Below are 16,414 nucleotides of genomic sequence, written 5' to 3' on the forward strand. Positions count from 1 at the left end.
ATTATCAGCATTTTGTTCTATTATTATACATTTCAAAAGCCCCCTCTAGGAAAACAAGGCACAGAAACGTAATTCAGAATGGTATAATGCAGATCCTAGACTGTGAGAATCATTTCAGGAAGCGAGCTGTCATTTCTTTGCGGGGGCGTGGCCATGGTTCATCCGGCTAACTGAAGTTAACCCTGCTCCCGACCAGGCTCAAACTTTTTGATCTGTTGTCATGGTGATTTAGACAATCGCGCGTCGGGGAATGGGAAGGTCCGGCTTAAGTCAGACTTGACTGGAAATTATCCGGCTAACTCAGTTATCCAGGTACGGGGAACGGGGCTGGCTGTGGCTGTAAGAGGCTGGTTTTTACTAAAACGTTAGTAAACATTCAGTGGCAGGTCATCATAGCTGCCAGGCGAATGACGATCCAAGAATGTAGATGTATTATAGTAAGTAAGTAAGTAAGTAAGTAAGTAAGTAAGTAAGTAAGTAAGTAAGTAAGTAAGTAAGTAAGTAAAGTTTATTTATATAGCACCTTTCACAGACCAGGGTCACAAAGTGCTTCACATAGTCAAAACATCAATAAAATGCAAAAGATAGCAGCATGGTAAAAGAAAATAATTAAAAACGTGAAAGATCAGGAAAAGCCAAAACAGATAAAAAGCCATAAAAGATTTACATAGAGCATAATTCGCCAAACGCCTGTTTAAACAGCACAGTCTTTAGCTGCTTTTTAAAAGTGTTTACAGAGACCACAGATCTAAGGTCCAAGGGCAGAGCATTCCACAACCTGGGGGCCACGGTTTCGAATGCTCTGTCCCCTTTTTTCTTCAATCTAGACAGGGGGACAGCCAGCAAGCCCTGATCAGACGACCTGAGCGATCTGTTCGTGGTGTATGGACGCAGTAGGTCGCAGATGTAGGCAGGTGCCTGACCAAGGAGTGCTCTATAGGTGATGACCAGAACCTTAAAGTGAATTCTGAATTTGATGGGGAGCCAGTGAAGGGAAACTAAGATGGGAGTGATGTGGCAATATAGTCCTTTGCAACAAATTAATATAGATCTATGTTTTTGGCTGAAAAAAACCCTATGCACTATGCATTATGCATTCAAGCTGCCTGTATATCTCTCTGTTTCTGTGCCTTTAACGAGCGACCGGCTTTTATCGTACAAATAAATCGAGCAGTGGTGCATGAACCATTGAAAGGAAATTCAGATCCACCGTTCCGACTAGATGTTGCAGATCAAATATGACTCAAGATCCAGCAATAACATGGAAATCTTGTTGTTAAAAATGTTGTCAGAAACAAGTTTCTTTACAACACAACAGAGAAGATTTGCACGCGTGCTGCCATCTTGTACACGCTCCTTTTATCAAGACATCTTCACAAGGGTTCATCAAGGGGTCTGGTCACAGTTGAACTGTAGAAAAGGCACAATGCATGTATACTTTTTTTTATTTACTGTTTGGTCTTATAACCCGAAATTGAAATCATGTAATAGGCCAAGTAGGCAGCCATTTTAGCTTTCAACCGATGTGTTGGTTCATAGACAATAACACAGCGTGACGGAGACAGACAAGGGCAAATGTGCTGCGACGTGTGTTTCATGTTGAATGTTTCAACCCCTCATTCTCTAAAAACAATGCAAAACACAATAGGTCCCATTTAATTAGAAGAGCTGTTCTGTCAATTATATGTCTGTGGTTGGAATAGAGGTTTCCGGTGTTCGGTACAGAATCCCGGAGGTATACTTCACTCACGCTGCCCACTGGGATATCAATCCATTGTAATTGCAGGTACTGAGTCCTGCTGGCGTGAAGATTCCTACTGAGAGGGAGATGAAAGCTGTTTAAAGCGGGGAGCTGAGGGGGCAGTTAAGAGTTACCTCCTGTAGCTTCTGAGCTCCATTGAAGAGCGGGAACAATGACACATGAGAGTGTTATTGAGATACTCGGGACTATGATGGAGGGTAAACGCTGCCGCGGAATCCAAAACGTATTGAGGATTAATGGTTGATTTATTCAAATGATTCCCTCGGTTCAGAATGCCCTCTGGAGCAAGGTGATGATGATGATGAGCTCGGCAGCGCTTTTCCTTCCGCCTCGGCTTACCGTGTTATCCATTAACCTGTGGTGATGCTGCTGCCGGTGTGACGGTTTCCACTTTCCACTGAGAAGAAATTAGAAATTAGATTCAAATTAATTACATTCAGATTAGATAGGAGTAGATTAAATTTGAATGAATTACATTTAGTTTAGATTCGATTCGATTCAAATTAATTACATTCAGATTAGATTAGAGTAGTTTCAATTAAAATTAATTACATTCAGATTAGATTAGATTATATTCAAATGAATTACATTCAGATTAGAGAAGATTATATTCAAATGAATTACATTCAGATTAGAGTAGATTAGATTTAAAGTAATTACATTCAGATTTGATTAGAGTATATTAGATTTGATTCAAATTAATTACATTCAGATTTGATTAGAGTATATTAAAATGAATTACATTCAGATTAGATTACAATAGATTAGATTAAAATGTATTACATTCAGATTATATTAGAGTAGATTTTATTAGATAAATGTAATTACATTCGGATTAGATTCGATTAGATTCAATGTAATTACATTCAGATTTGATTCGAGTAGATTATATTTGATTCACATTAATTATATTAATAATAGAGTAGATTAGATTAGGTTCAAATTAATTACATTCAGATGATAAAATATTGTACATTGTACAGCACAAGTACAGTACAATGGAAATAAGTAGACTATAGGATGAGGTAGGTAGTTGTGATTCCAGTGTAAGGCAGTTGAAGGCAGTAGATTGAGTATAGGCAACAGAGTTAAATGTTTGTACATTGTACAATGTATCATAAAATGTTTGTACATTGTACAATGTATCATAGAAAGATAAGCGGTGTCAGAGAAAAATGTGGATGTGAGTTAACCTCTTAAACCTTAGCCATATTTTCAGAATATTTCCCTAAAAGTACATACCCAAGTAAATGGAAGATTGCTCCACTTCTAAAAGGCTATTTGCATGTTCTTGGTATCTAGAGACATATATGGACCTCAGGGAACATATTCCCAGTGTCAGAAATGTGTCTGTTACTATGCTTGAGTAAATTGTAATGAACCAGAGGAGAATATAAATTATTATAAATTTTCTTTTCATCTTTGACGGTGAATAACACCATGCTAACATTGAACCAAATTGGAAAAAAGGGGAAAAAGTGAAAAAGCCACTTAGCACATTCAGCACCTCCTTGAGATCAAGTGTCCTAGAAATTGAAGCAAATGAACAAAGGGCAGATGATTTACAGGGGTTTTGGTCGATAAAGTAAATAGCAGAGGTTAAATAGCAGGTCATGATGTACATATTCATATATTCAATTCAATGTTGTTAAACGTCTAGCCATTGGAAAATGTCATCGCAGCGACAGTGATTGAGACAGTGTCCTACCTCAGCTTCTCTTGACTGTAATGACTGTTATTATACCTTTCCCTGCTGAAGGACTTGTAAAGAGGGAAATCAGTTTAGATTGGCAGGGGTTGAGAGGGTAACAGGGGTAGTTTAGTTTAGTTTAGTTTGTGTATACTGGCCTGGGGAAGAATTATTCTGGCAGACATCAATCTTGAAAACACCTTGAGGAAATGTGGAAGGAACCACCAACGCCACAACCTCTTGTCGCCATTGGAGGTGTTTCAGCCGTCGAGGAACCTTGGGTTTTACATTGAATACCAACATCGAAGCCAAAATGGCTTTGTTTGGGGAATGTGATCTCTGAATAGGATGTGTTTGCCATCGTGCTTTTTGACCCCGACCCCCTTCCATAGGTTTGACATCTAGGCGCGATGGCTGGTGTGTTCACCTTCCTGATCAGTCTGACAGACCTTACTGTACACGTTGCAGTGATGAATGGTCTTGGTCGGTGATGAACGGTCTTGGTCAGTGATGAATGGTCGTGGTCGGTGATGAATGGTCTTAGTCAGTGACGAATGGTTGTGGTCAGTGATGAATGGTCTTGGTCAGTGATGAATGGTCTTGGTCGGTGATGAATGGTCTTGGTCGGTGATGAATGGTCTTGGTCAGTGATGAATGGTCTTGGTCGGTGATGAATGGTCGTGGTCAGTGATGAATGGTCGTGGTCAGTGATGAATGGTATTGGTCAGTGATGAATGGTCTTGGTCAGTGATGAATGGTCGTGGTCAGTGATGAATGGTCGTGGTCAGTGATGAATGGTCTTGGTCAGTGATGAATGGTCTTGGTCAGTGATGAATGGTCTTGGTCAGTGATGAATGGTCTTGGTCGGTGATGAATGGTCGTGGTCAGTGATGAATGGTCTTGGTCAGTGATGAATGGTCGTGGTCAGTGATGAATGGTCGTGGTCAGTGATGAATGGTATTGGTCAGTGATGAATGGTCTTGGTCAGTGATGAATGGTCGTGGTCAGTGATGAATGGTCGTGGTCAGTGATGAATGGTCTTGGTCAGTGATGAATGGTCTTGGTCAGTGATGAATGGTCTTGGTCAGTGATGAATGGTCTTGGTCGGTGATGAATGGTCGTGGTCAGTGATGAATGGTCTTGGTCAGTGATGAATGGTCGTGGTCAGTGATGAATGGTCTTGGTCAGTGATGCAATAATAAGTAATAATAATAATAATAATAATAATAATAATAATAATAATAATAATAATAATAATAATAATAATAATAATAATAATAATAATAATAATAATAATAATAATAATAATAATAATAATAATAATAATAATAATAATAATAATAATGCAATAATAAGTGAGGCAATAGGTTCCTGTTGACAGAAAACCCACACGTTGGTATATCCATGCAGACGACTTAGAATCATCTCATTCTAAGAGTAGGCAACTATAGACGGGTTTCTCGTCCACGTCAGACTTGTGTGCGCGCGCATCAAGGAGGGAAAAAGGAAAGTAATCCTGGTCAGAACAACGGGGCAGATAACAATATATTTGCGTTCGTTAGCCATGCTAGCGATCTAAAAAATCAAACCATGTAAAAGGTGAAAGACTCACACTCACAGCCATGCTGATTTGGCAAAATTAAATCCAGCCGTTTTTGTTTTAAACAACTTTTAGTCAGGGGAGTGTCATGGTAGGTACATCATACTTTCTTAGCGAGGGCGGCTACGTGGCGTAGTGGGCAAGGCGCTCGCCATGAAATCTGGAGACGCTGGGCTTGCCTGTTCGAGCCCAGCGCTCCACATTTGCTTTCAGTTTAGCTGGTCGTCCGTACTAATACACATATTAGTATTAGGGGGTGGGAAACTGATGGGTGGGGATCGGGCGTTGTGGACAGCGACTCCTACAGGTCGGTTGGTGCGCCTGCGTAGTAGAATCAGGAAGTGTCGGGGGCAGCGTGAGCCTCCCACGCGTTACTCCTCGCCACTGAGAGATCGAGCTGCGCAGGTGAAAAGATGCGACTGCTGTTACCTCAAGTACCGGAGGGGACTTGTGCTATGTATGACTTAGTCCACATTGCAGCCGGCTTGTGGGAGGCAAGAAACAGCGTTCGTGACAGGGGAGGGTTGAATTGGATGATACGAAATTGGGATGGGAGAAAATATAGAAAATGGGAGAAAAAGTGGATCAAAAAAAATCATACTTTCTTAGCGCAGCAGCTCACGCAGGTAGCGGGGCAACTCAGTCACGTGATTCAGCAGGTATTGCTGATTGGCTCAAACAAGGAACATTTATAAACAAGTAACTCATCTATGGCTCTCATAGAACATCAAGGATAAGGTTGCTTAGGGTTGGCAGAACTAATTATGTGCACGCCTATATTATATCATACAGTGACGGCAAGTATCAATATTAACTTTATTTGTTTTAGCTTTTCTTTGCTTGTTAGGTTATTAGATAAAACAGATATATTATTGCAGATGTTGACCAACTTTTCCAATGGGGATATCATTTGCAGTTGAAAAAAGGTAATACAACGCAATATAACAATATTACAATATTGTCACTCTAGTATCGTGATAATATCATATGATATTATTTTATTCCCATCTCCATTAGCTTCATGTGTGGATAAATTGGATTATTCATAACAACCGGCACAAAGAAGGACTTTTTGGGTCTCCTGCACCAAACCACAACTGATTTCCATTTCTAAGCATGCTATACTGTCAGCCATTTGAATGTGTAGGCTACCAGCCAATGCTTGAATTGAAATGGCCATTCTGTCAATAGTACCTCAGTCCAAATACCCTATAGCTCCGTTTAACGTTTTGAGAGGAACAGAAGGAGTGTTGTGGTCATTCATAGTTAAAGACAGTAGAGGTAGAGTAAATGGGCTCTTTCAAACCATTTCAAAACAGAGTTCAATGCAAGGGTTCAATTCAAGGTATGATTTGTGTTATTAGATATAATTTAGGATGGAGTTCTGTAACTGTCTATACTGTTTATGGGAAGATAGTACGGTGGGAATATTAAGCAATATTATCACAATACTAGACTAGAGTCACGATATTGTAAAACCATGATATTGTGGTATATTGTGATTTATTACCTTTTTTCAACTTCAAATGATGTCCACAATGGAAAACGTAACATCTGCAATACAAATATATCTCTATCGGTTTCCCCCCCACCCCTATAATAGTAGTGGAGTAGCGAAATCTATAAGAATAAATCCTCGCACTGTGCTAACTTGTACTCAATCATATCAGTGTTAAATTAAACTAATGTTCATCTTCCTGAAGACACCCGGAAACCCCCTTCATGACCCCCAACGGTTCCTAGGACTTTGGAAACTCTTGTATTAAACTATTATGGCTCGAGACACAAACTGGGTCACAGGCTTATTGCTGTTGGATTCCCACAGGACCAGAGTATTAACATGTTTTAATGAGCATGGAACCTGGGTGAGACTAACGTCCTCATTTTGGTCCTGAGAGCACAGCTTCATAAAGAAGTGAATATGCAGTTTGTCTGTAAAGAGAATGGTCTGCACACCAAGGACATGTGGCTCTACTGACAAAACCTTAGCCATCAAGCCTCAGGTCCATGCATTCATTTAATCCAGGGTTGATTATTGCAAGAGCAATCTGTATGGCTATATAACAACATCCTGTATGGCTGTATAACAACATCCTGTATGGCGGTATAACAACATCCTGTATGGCTGTATAACAACATCCTGTATGTCTGTATAACAACATCCTGTATGTATGTATAACAACATCCTGTATGTCTGTATAACAACATCCTGTATGGCTGTATGACAACATCCTGTATGGCTAAATAACAACATCCTGTATGTCTGTATAACAACATCCTGTATGTCTGTATAACAACATCCTGTATGGCTGTATAACAACATCCTGTATGTCTGTATGACAACATCCTGTATGGCTAAATAACAACATCCTGTATGTCTGTATAACAACATCCTGTATGTCTGTATAACAACATCCTGTATGTCTGTATAACAACATCCTGTATGGCTGTATAACAACATCCTGTATGTCTGTATAACAACATCCTGTATGTCTGTATAACAACATCCTGTATGTCTGTATAACAACATCCTCCTCCACCAACACACCCCTAACTGTCTCACCTCTTCCACCACCACACCCCTACCTGTCTGACCTCCTCCACCCAGTGGCGAATCCTTATGGAAGCCAACGGAAGCCATGCCTCCCTAATATTAAAATATGAATTAATATCAAATATGAAATATAAAAAAAAAAAAAAAAAAAAAAAATCATATAGTTTACATTCTTTTTCATCTGTGCATCTGTGTTATAATTTTTTTTATTTTTTTTTAAATGTCTCCCTCTTCTCCTTCTCACTCCCTCTAACACACTGTCAGCCTCACTATGCTCACTGCAGCAGGAGAGGAGGCAGATGGTAGGTCTCTTTCTCCAGGCTTCCAGCATTATAGAGTCCAAATCCGATCCTAGCCAATCAGATTCGAGCTGACTGCCACACCCTAAAAGTTTAAAACGGGGCTGTGAGAAGAATCATGAGTGTGGAATCCCCTCTGCACACCTCCCCTCTGCACTCTGAACATTGTATTAACCCGTAACTGTTCCCACGGGCCGAATATTGCCCCGATCCTCGCGAGATTAAATCCACGGGGACCTCTCGGCGTGCCGAAGCTTTTCCTAAATCACTTCCATCATCGAAAACGAGGGGAAAAGGTCGGCTCGCGACCCTGAAAATATCGCGTGATTTTAAAAACGCTGTATTAAGTGAGCCTATTATGGGATCCACGCGAGCTTTCTATCGTGGAAACATCTGGACGTCCCGCAACTTTTACTGATTCACATGTAGCCCCTAAAATGCTTAGAAAAGGAAAACAGAAAGCGTGGAATAAACTCGCCGAAACGGAAAAGTGTCCCACGGGCGCGCCGTGATTCCGATCCACGTGAAAATATTCACGGCCATAGAGGAGACCGTGGGACACCTTTTTGCAACCGAATATGTGTCTCGAATTTGCTCCCACGCGGCGCGCAAAATCGCGCAAGGAAAAGTCGGACCAAAAATTAACCAATGCTCCAGCAGTATTAATGACCCTGATGTAAACAAGACAAACGTCTTTCTCTGGTCTGCACTGTATTGTACCCATTCTGCAATCTGTTAAATAAATAAAAAGAACGTTTGACTGGCCGCCGAGCCATACTGTAGTGTACATGGTGACTGCTTGACTTAAAAAAAAAAAAAAAAAAAAATTATTAATAAAAATATTTAATAATTTTTTTTTTAATACTTTTTTTTTGGCTTCCCCTGTTATTTTACCCACGCGACGCCACTGCCTCCACCACCCCTAACTGTCTCACCTCTTCCACCACCACCCCATACCTGCCTCACCTCTTCCACCACCACACCCCTACCTGTCTCACATCTTCCACCACCACACCCCTACCTGTCTCACATATTCCACCACCACACCCCTACCTGTCTCACCTCTTCCACCACCACCCCATACCTGCCTCACCTCTTCCACCACCACACCCCTACCTGTCTCACATCTTCCACCACCACACCCCTACCTGTCTCACATCTTCCACCACCATACCCCTACCTGTCTCACCTCTTCCACCACCACCCCATACCTGTCTCACCTCTTCCAAAACAGCCCTCAGAACCCACCTTTTCACTCTTGCTTTTGAGCCATAGTTGTTTTGTTTTGTTTTATTTAGTTTAGTTTAGTTTAGTTTAGTTTAGTTTAGTTTAGTTTATTTATTTATTTTTTGTCTTTGCTGTTTTGTTTTCATTCCATACTGTAAAGCATCTTTAAACATTGTGAAATACAACTAATGTATTATTATTTATCAGAACCAGCTCTGGAGAATCACTGATCATGTCAACTCAGGTTTAGTTGTATGACCCAATATCACAACTGCACATCTTCACAGTACTACGTGCTTCACAGGCCTACATTAAAACGGAACAACAACCTCTAAGTGAATAATCATCCCTGTCCGAGTCTCCTTGGACATTTATTTTGGGTGGTCCCGGCTGTTCTGCCTGGAACACTACTTCCCACATTTACTTAAATTTTACTGCATTGTATGTGTAGTGGCCGCTTGTCGCTCCCCAGTGAATTGACAAGCGTCCACGGTGCACCCGCTATTACTGGCTCCTACTCGGTCCCAAAGTTGTGATGTTGAATGAATTGAATGTCCAAAGTTGCCGCCGGTTCGATTTACAGGGTTTATTGTTGTCCAAAGGTGAATGATGGTGAATGAAGGGTTAAATCAGAACAGTTGTCAAGTGCTCAGATGAAACAGTGAAACAGCAGTGAACAGCAGTGAAACAGGTAGAAAATTGTATCCTAACACAGGTGCACAAAACCTGCAGTGATCACCTTGGCTATTTATAGTAGTGGGCTGTAATGGGTGGTGAGCCCTCTAGTGTCCAAACATAATTAAGACAGTACTCTAAACAGTGCAATTCTAATATATAATATAATATATAGATAATAATAATACTAATAATAATAATAATAATAATAATAATAATAATAATAATAATAATCAATAACAAAAAACACTCATTCGGCCTTTACACCGGCCCCTAATTGTGCCTACACAATTACAAAACAAATAACATGGTCGGGTGAGTGTTCATTATAGCTGGCAATCCTCAATAATAATCAATTTCAAATCATAGTTCTAAACACGAAGAAGCTTGACTGGGGCTCTGGTTTTCGCTTGTTGTCCCTGTGCATGGGAAGAACAAATTAATTAGTAATTCAAATAACAGTCAAGGTAACTCAATGATATTATTCAAAGTGTTTTTTTGTTTTAACAAACAGAGCCATATAGCTCTGATAGGCTTATAGCCAATGTAAATTCAAAGTTCAACAGAGCCCTATGGCTCTGATAGGCATACAGCCAATGTCCACTGGTTGTGACTCTCCATCGGGGTCGTCAGGACTTTCTGCTGTAAGTCGGTCGGGAGGTTTCAGCCATTCTTCCCCAGGTTTCATTTACGCCGTCGTCTTTTGTAGTTTCTCCTCTTGGAAACTGGCATATCCAAAAGTGTTTGGCCATCACCGGCCCCGGTAACACCATGGGCTTCCATGGGCTTCACTTGATAAGCTTGTTTAGGCAGTTGCTCTTCCACCGGCTCGTCATCTCCTCCAACACTCACGTCCTCAGCAGGTCCTTGCAGAGCAGAGCCACGTCTCGGGAGATGCACCTCCATGCTGCCGTCCCTCTCCTCCTCAGGACGGTGCCGCCCGGTCAGCCCTCCTGGACTGGCTGCGACTGCTGCTGTCCTGCTTCTGAGAGCTCTCGTTTTAAACACTGGAGGTTCAGTAGTGGTCCTGTTGTGTGCATCTTCCTTATGTGCATCTTCCTCCTCCTCTGCCTCACTCTCTGAGGAGCTGCAGCCGCACACATCATCTGGTTTCCCAGTACATTCCTCATCTGTGGAGTCATCTGATTCCTCTCTCTCATCATCCTCCTCATCCTCATCTTCATCAGGTGCACATGTAGCAGAGTCAATGGTTGGTTTTGCTGGTGCTGTTTCAGGTTCTTCCTGCATTTCCTCTGCAGCACTCTCCCCCACAGCTGCCACACTGTACCTCTCCCTCTCAGCGTCTGACACAGTGATTTCCTCTGTCACTGCTTCTTCCTCTCTGCCTTCGTCATCACCGTCCTCCTCTTTGTTGACGTCATCGACGCCGTCCTCTTCTTCCTCATCGACGTCATCGACGCCGTCCTCCTCACCACCATCATCTGGTTCATTCGGAGGAAGTCTTTGGGTAGGACCCATCAGGTCGCCCTCCACCATCCACTCCTTGGAGGGAACATGAGGCGCGTTCGCTTTGTCGTCCTCTTCTTCCTCATCATCGACGTCATCCTCTTTGTCTTTATTCTGAGGAACCGTCTGGGAAGGATCCAGCAGGTGGTTCTTCATCATCCACTCGCTGGAGGGGACATGAATGGGGGTCGACTCATCCTCCTCATCATCATCATCTTCCTCCTCAATCAGGCCATGTTTCCTCAACCACTCCCTGGAGGGAACATGAAAGGGAATCGAATAGTCATCCTCTTCCTCATTATTGTCCTCTTCCTTATTATCCTCACCTTCATCATCGACGTCATCATCGACGCCGTCCTTTATCATCCACTCCCTGGAGGGGACATAAATGGGGATCGACTCGTCATCGTCGTCCCCATCTTCATCGTCGTCCTCGCCTTTGGACTCAGACCCCAACTTTGGCTTAAAGGGGAGTTTAAGTATGTTGTACCTGCACTCCTTGGAGGTGAAATCATCACAGTGATTAATACACACATTTTCAGTGTTATTAATATGATATTCATCTGCCAATTCCTTGCTGCGCCTCTCAGTCAAGATTTGATTACACCGTTGATTTTGTTCCTCTAAACTTGACAATGTTCTTATTTTTGCAGCTATGGCTTCAATGTTAGTTTGCAGCTCAAGCTCCTCTTGTAAGGCCCTTATAGCTGCTTGCTGCTTCTCAAGCTCTTGCCTTTTCTTTAAATAGGCAAAACGTGTCATCAGGCCTGCCTTTTCAGCTTTAGCCTTTCTAATCATAGAGGTTGTTTTACTACCTCCATGACTGGTTGGCCTCATCTTGGCTTCAGACATGTTATTTATTCTTTTTATTTTTTATTTATCCTTATTGTAGTTTGAACGTTGCATTCACTTGGCGTGACGTCAGAGCCTTCAAAGAGGGTTTGAGTTTCTTCCTGTTTATGAATGCAGTAATGTAGCTTTAGTTTGCCGCACATCTACAATGTCCAAGAGAACCACTGCTGTATCGGAATTAAAATCAGTCCATTGCGCCATTTAGTTTCCACACGTCGAGAGTGACTGACAACATTAATTGCAATGGTTCTCCAAATATTACGGCGTCCAATACGTCCATAATCCACAGCATCACCATTAATCAATTTGTCAGTCTACGTTATAATACTCAACAGCGTAACAAGTAGCGAGTCACGTTTTCATAAATACAGCAGAGTCCAAACAATTCCACTACACGGTAGGCAGTTACAGCTCCTTCACAAATCCTTTATCCAGATCTTCATTAGGTAATCCCCACAGAAGTTTCCAATCTTCTTACCTCTTCCATTCGTGAGGAAAGTTGTCCTATACTTTACTCACATCCTTTTTTCGTGAGGAGTTTTCCAGCTTTGTACTCACTTTACTCACGTCCTTCTTCCATTAGGTAATTTTCTACTTTGTAGTGGCCGCTTGTCGCTCCCCAGTGAATTTGGCTCCTACTCGGTCCCAAAGTTGTGATGTTGAATGAATTGAATGTCCAAAGTTGCCGCCGGTTCGATTTACAGGGTTTATTGTTGTCCAAAGGTGAATGATGGTGAATGAAGGGTTAAATCAGAACAGTTGTCAAGTGCTCAGATGAAACAGTGAAACAGCAGTGAACAGCAGTGAAACAGGTAGAAAATTGTATCCTAACACAGGTGCACAAAACCTGCAGTGATCACCTTGGCTATTTATAGTAGTGGGCTGTAATGGGTGGTGAGCCCTCTAGTGTCCAAACATAATTAAGACAGTACTCTAAACAGTGCAATTCTAATATATAATATAATATATAGATAATAATAATACTAATAATAATAATAATAATAATAATAATAATAATAATAATAATAATAATAATAATCAATAACAAAATTCGGCCTTTACAGTATGACTACTGTAAACATTACATTGGAAATTAAATTGTTAATATTAATAGTAATTGCTGTGGAAATAATGGCAGGACCAGAGTCGAGTCGAGTCCCCATTACCCTAGTCCGAGTCCGAGTCCAAGTCATTAAGGTTGAGTCCACTCCACTCTGGCAGTCAAAGAGCTGAAAAAAAAGGTCTACATTAAACATAAATGACACAGCGGTCACCATTTCAAAGGGAGTTTATTTTCTTTGTGACACAATAGCCAAACAAATGCACTAGCTCAAGTTCTCAAGTTTCTTTAATAGTTGTCATACAGAAGTACAGAATACTTTTATACAAAATGCTTCTTACTGTTGCGCTCCAGAGACTGTGCAAGACAAGATAAGTATGAAATAAAATAACATAGTAAAATTAGAAGTAAAAAAAATGAGGTCACAGTGTTCAGTTTAGACATATGTACAATGTTCGATGCAGAATAGACGTAGTTACCATACAATATACAATACTGTGCAGTGTACTAATATACAATACTATATAGTGCAAGGCAGAAATGGAGAAATGGGACGAGGTGCAATTTAGGTACAATTCACAGTAGGTGTACGAGTTGTAGTGCAAATCCTTTATCAATAAATATAAAGTGTAAGTGTGTTTGTGTGATCTAAAGTGTGGAGAGTGGGTGCTGCAGTGTGTTGTTTGTTTGAGTGAGTGTGTGCGTGTGGGTGTGTGTGCTGTGTGCATTTGATGGTTGTTGCATAGTGATTATTGTTCGTTTAGCAGCCTGATGGCCTGGGGATAGAAGCTTCTTCTGAGTCTTTCTGTGCTCGCCTTAAGACTCCGGTATCGCTTGCCTGACCGCAGCAGTTCAAAGAGGCAGTTGTTCGGGTGGCTCGAGTCCTTAATAATTCTCTTAGCCTTCCCCTTGCACCGCTTGTTGTAACTGTTCTGGAGGGTGGGAAGCCCCCCTCCAATTGTACGTTCGGCTGAACGTGTCACTCTTTGTAGTCTGCTACGGTCTTGTGCAGTGCTATTCCCAAACCAGGAGGTGATGTAGCCATCAATATCTTATGCCAAATGATTAGGGTCTATTACAAAAAAAAAAGTCAGAGTCCTTGTCTGCACCTTCCGAGTCCGAGTGCAGTCAACAGGCTCGAGTCCAAGTCCAAGTCTGAGTCATCAGTGCTAAAGTCCCAGTCGAGTCACAAGTCCTGAAAATCAGTCCTGGACTCGAGTCCTACAACACTGCCAGGTTGACCTTGATTAAAAATCACCCATACACAGCAGAGGAATTAAGGAATAACAGGAACACTTCATTGCAAATACATGTCACAAGGAAAAATAAGTTATAGGAAATGTCCCTTTTTGATATCCAGCATCCTGATCGCCAATCGCATGCCCTGCCCCCCCCCCTCCCCCCACTACCAAATATATCCCTGCATAGCCTACATACAGGGCCGCCTGGGAGAAATGCGAGGCCCTGTGCGAGATTTAAATGCGAGCCCCCCCCCCCCCCCCCCCTAAAGGTTAAAAAGAAATTCATACAGTCAACATATTCTGCTGCCCGAGGCTGGGCATGATACAGTCAACATATAGCAAGAGAGAGAGAGAGAGAGAGAGAGAGAGAGAGAGAGAGAGAGAGAGAGAGAGAGAGAGAGAGAGAGAGAGAGAGAGAGAGAGAGAGAGAGAGAGTGAGAGAGAGAGAGAGCGAGAGAGAGCTCCCGTTCTACAGTCAATATACAGTGTTCTGTTTCATAGTGGATCCGCTCGGCATCACTCTAGCACTGTCCTCGCACACGTGCACGCGCACTGAATAAAGACCACAATGTACCTTTAAATCCCAATATTTGTCTGACCACACCCCTATCAGCTCACCTACATAAGCAGGTGTGTGGTCACCTGCTCTCCTCCTTTCTCGCTTTCACCACAAGGAAGTGCCTCGGTAGATCCCCACTTGATGTGAATGTGATAGTAGGAGAAGAGTTGGAAAACAAGAGATACGTTGACATCATATCTTTATTTTCTCTCTCACTATATTCGAGAAAATACGGCGATATTGTCTTCGTACTGGAGTGTCTGGAAGATGATGATCATTCTAAAAATCCTCCACCGGTTTTCGTATTGAGAGCACGCCGCTGCATGCCTCCCAACTGCAGTTCCTTGTTGTGGCTTGTTGCGGTAAAACCTTTCAGCGGCAGCTGGACTGTAGGACGCGCCGCTGTTGTGAGGAGCGGTGGGTTCCAGGTTGGTGAGTGATGTTTTGATTGCGAGCTCCACTTGTCTGTTAGTGCTATGGGGGCTAGCTGACAATGTTTACGAACACCGGCCCCAGATTAAGGGTCCTTTGTTCAAGCCTCTTAGGCAACGGCAGAGGACCTTGGTCTGAAGCCCATTATAGTTAACTAGTGGGCCACGACCAGTAACACTGGTGATCCCTGTGTTTTCTGGACGAGTGGATGTTTCTCTGTCACCGTGAGGCCCCGTCTTTCATATACAAATGAGAGTATTCCCTCACGAGGAAATATGGGCATGGATGTTCGTTAGTGGAAGATCTGTGTTCAAGTCAGCTACAGCCCATGGGAATTGTGCTGGCCCCGCCGGGTGTTGGTAAAATCACTGTTGTAAAACTGTGTTAACATTTCGTTTCTCTTCTCTCTTAAACAGTGAGGAGGGTTTCAGAACGGCGGCCTGTCTGAGTGATTGTTATATCATTGTGTACAAGTTCAGGTGATAGCTGCTTAGCTTACGTGCTAGTGGTGGCCTACTGTTAGCCAGTCAGCTGTTAGCTGTGGCGCTAGCCTGTTGTGATCACTAGGCTAGGAAACGTTAGCATGCGTGCTAGTTGTGGCCTACCTAGGCTAGGCTAGGAAACGTTAGCTTGCTGCTATCGGCCGAGGACGGCCGTTAGCTTAATGCTACACTGTTGAACGTGCTTTGATTATAACATGTTTTAAAGGGGAACTATTTTACTATTTCTTTCACTATTTGGGCACTTTTACACAATTCCTGTGAGTCTATGGAACACCTCTGTAATATATATATTTTTTTTATTCATTGTTTTGTATTTCTAATCAAGTCCTCAAAAACAGCATTTTTCTACCTCAAGATTTCGAGCTGTTTTGAGCCTGGGCTCCTAAACCACTGTGCACCGTCCGCCCCCCTGAACATTAACATGCAGCAGCGACTATATGACATCACATATAGGCACATTTTCAAATGACTCAGTTCAGTGAGGGTGAATATT

This window comes from Notolepis coatsorum (assembly GCF_963971535.1).
Source record: "Notolepis coatsorum genome assembly, chromosome: 16".
Classification (NCBI taxonomy): domain Eukaryota; kingdom Metazoa; phylum Chordata; class Actinopteri; order Aulopiformes; family Paralepididae; genus Notolepis; species Notolepis coatsorum.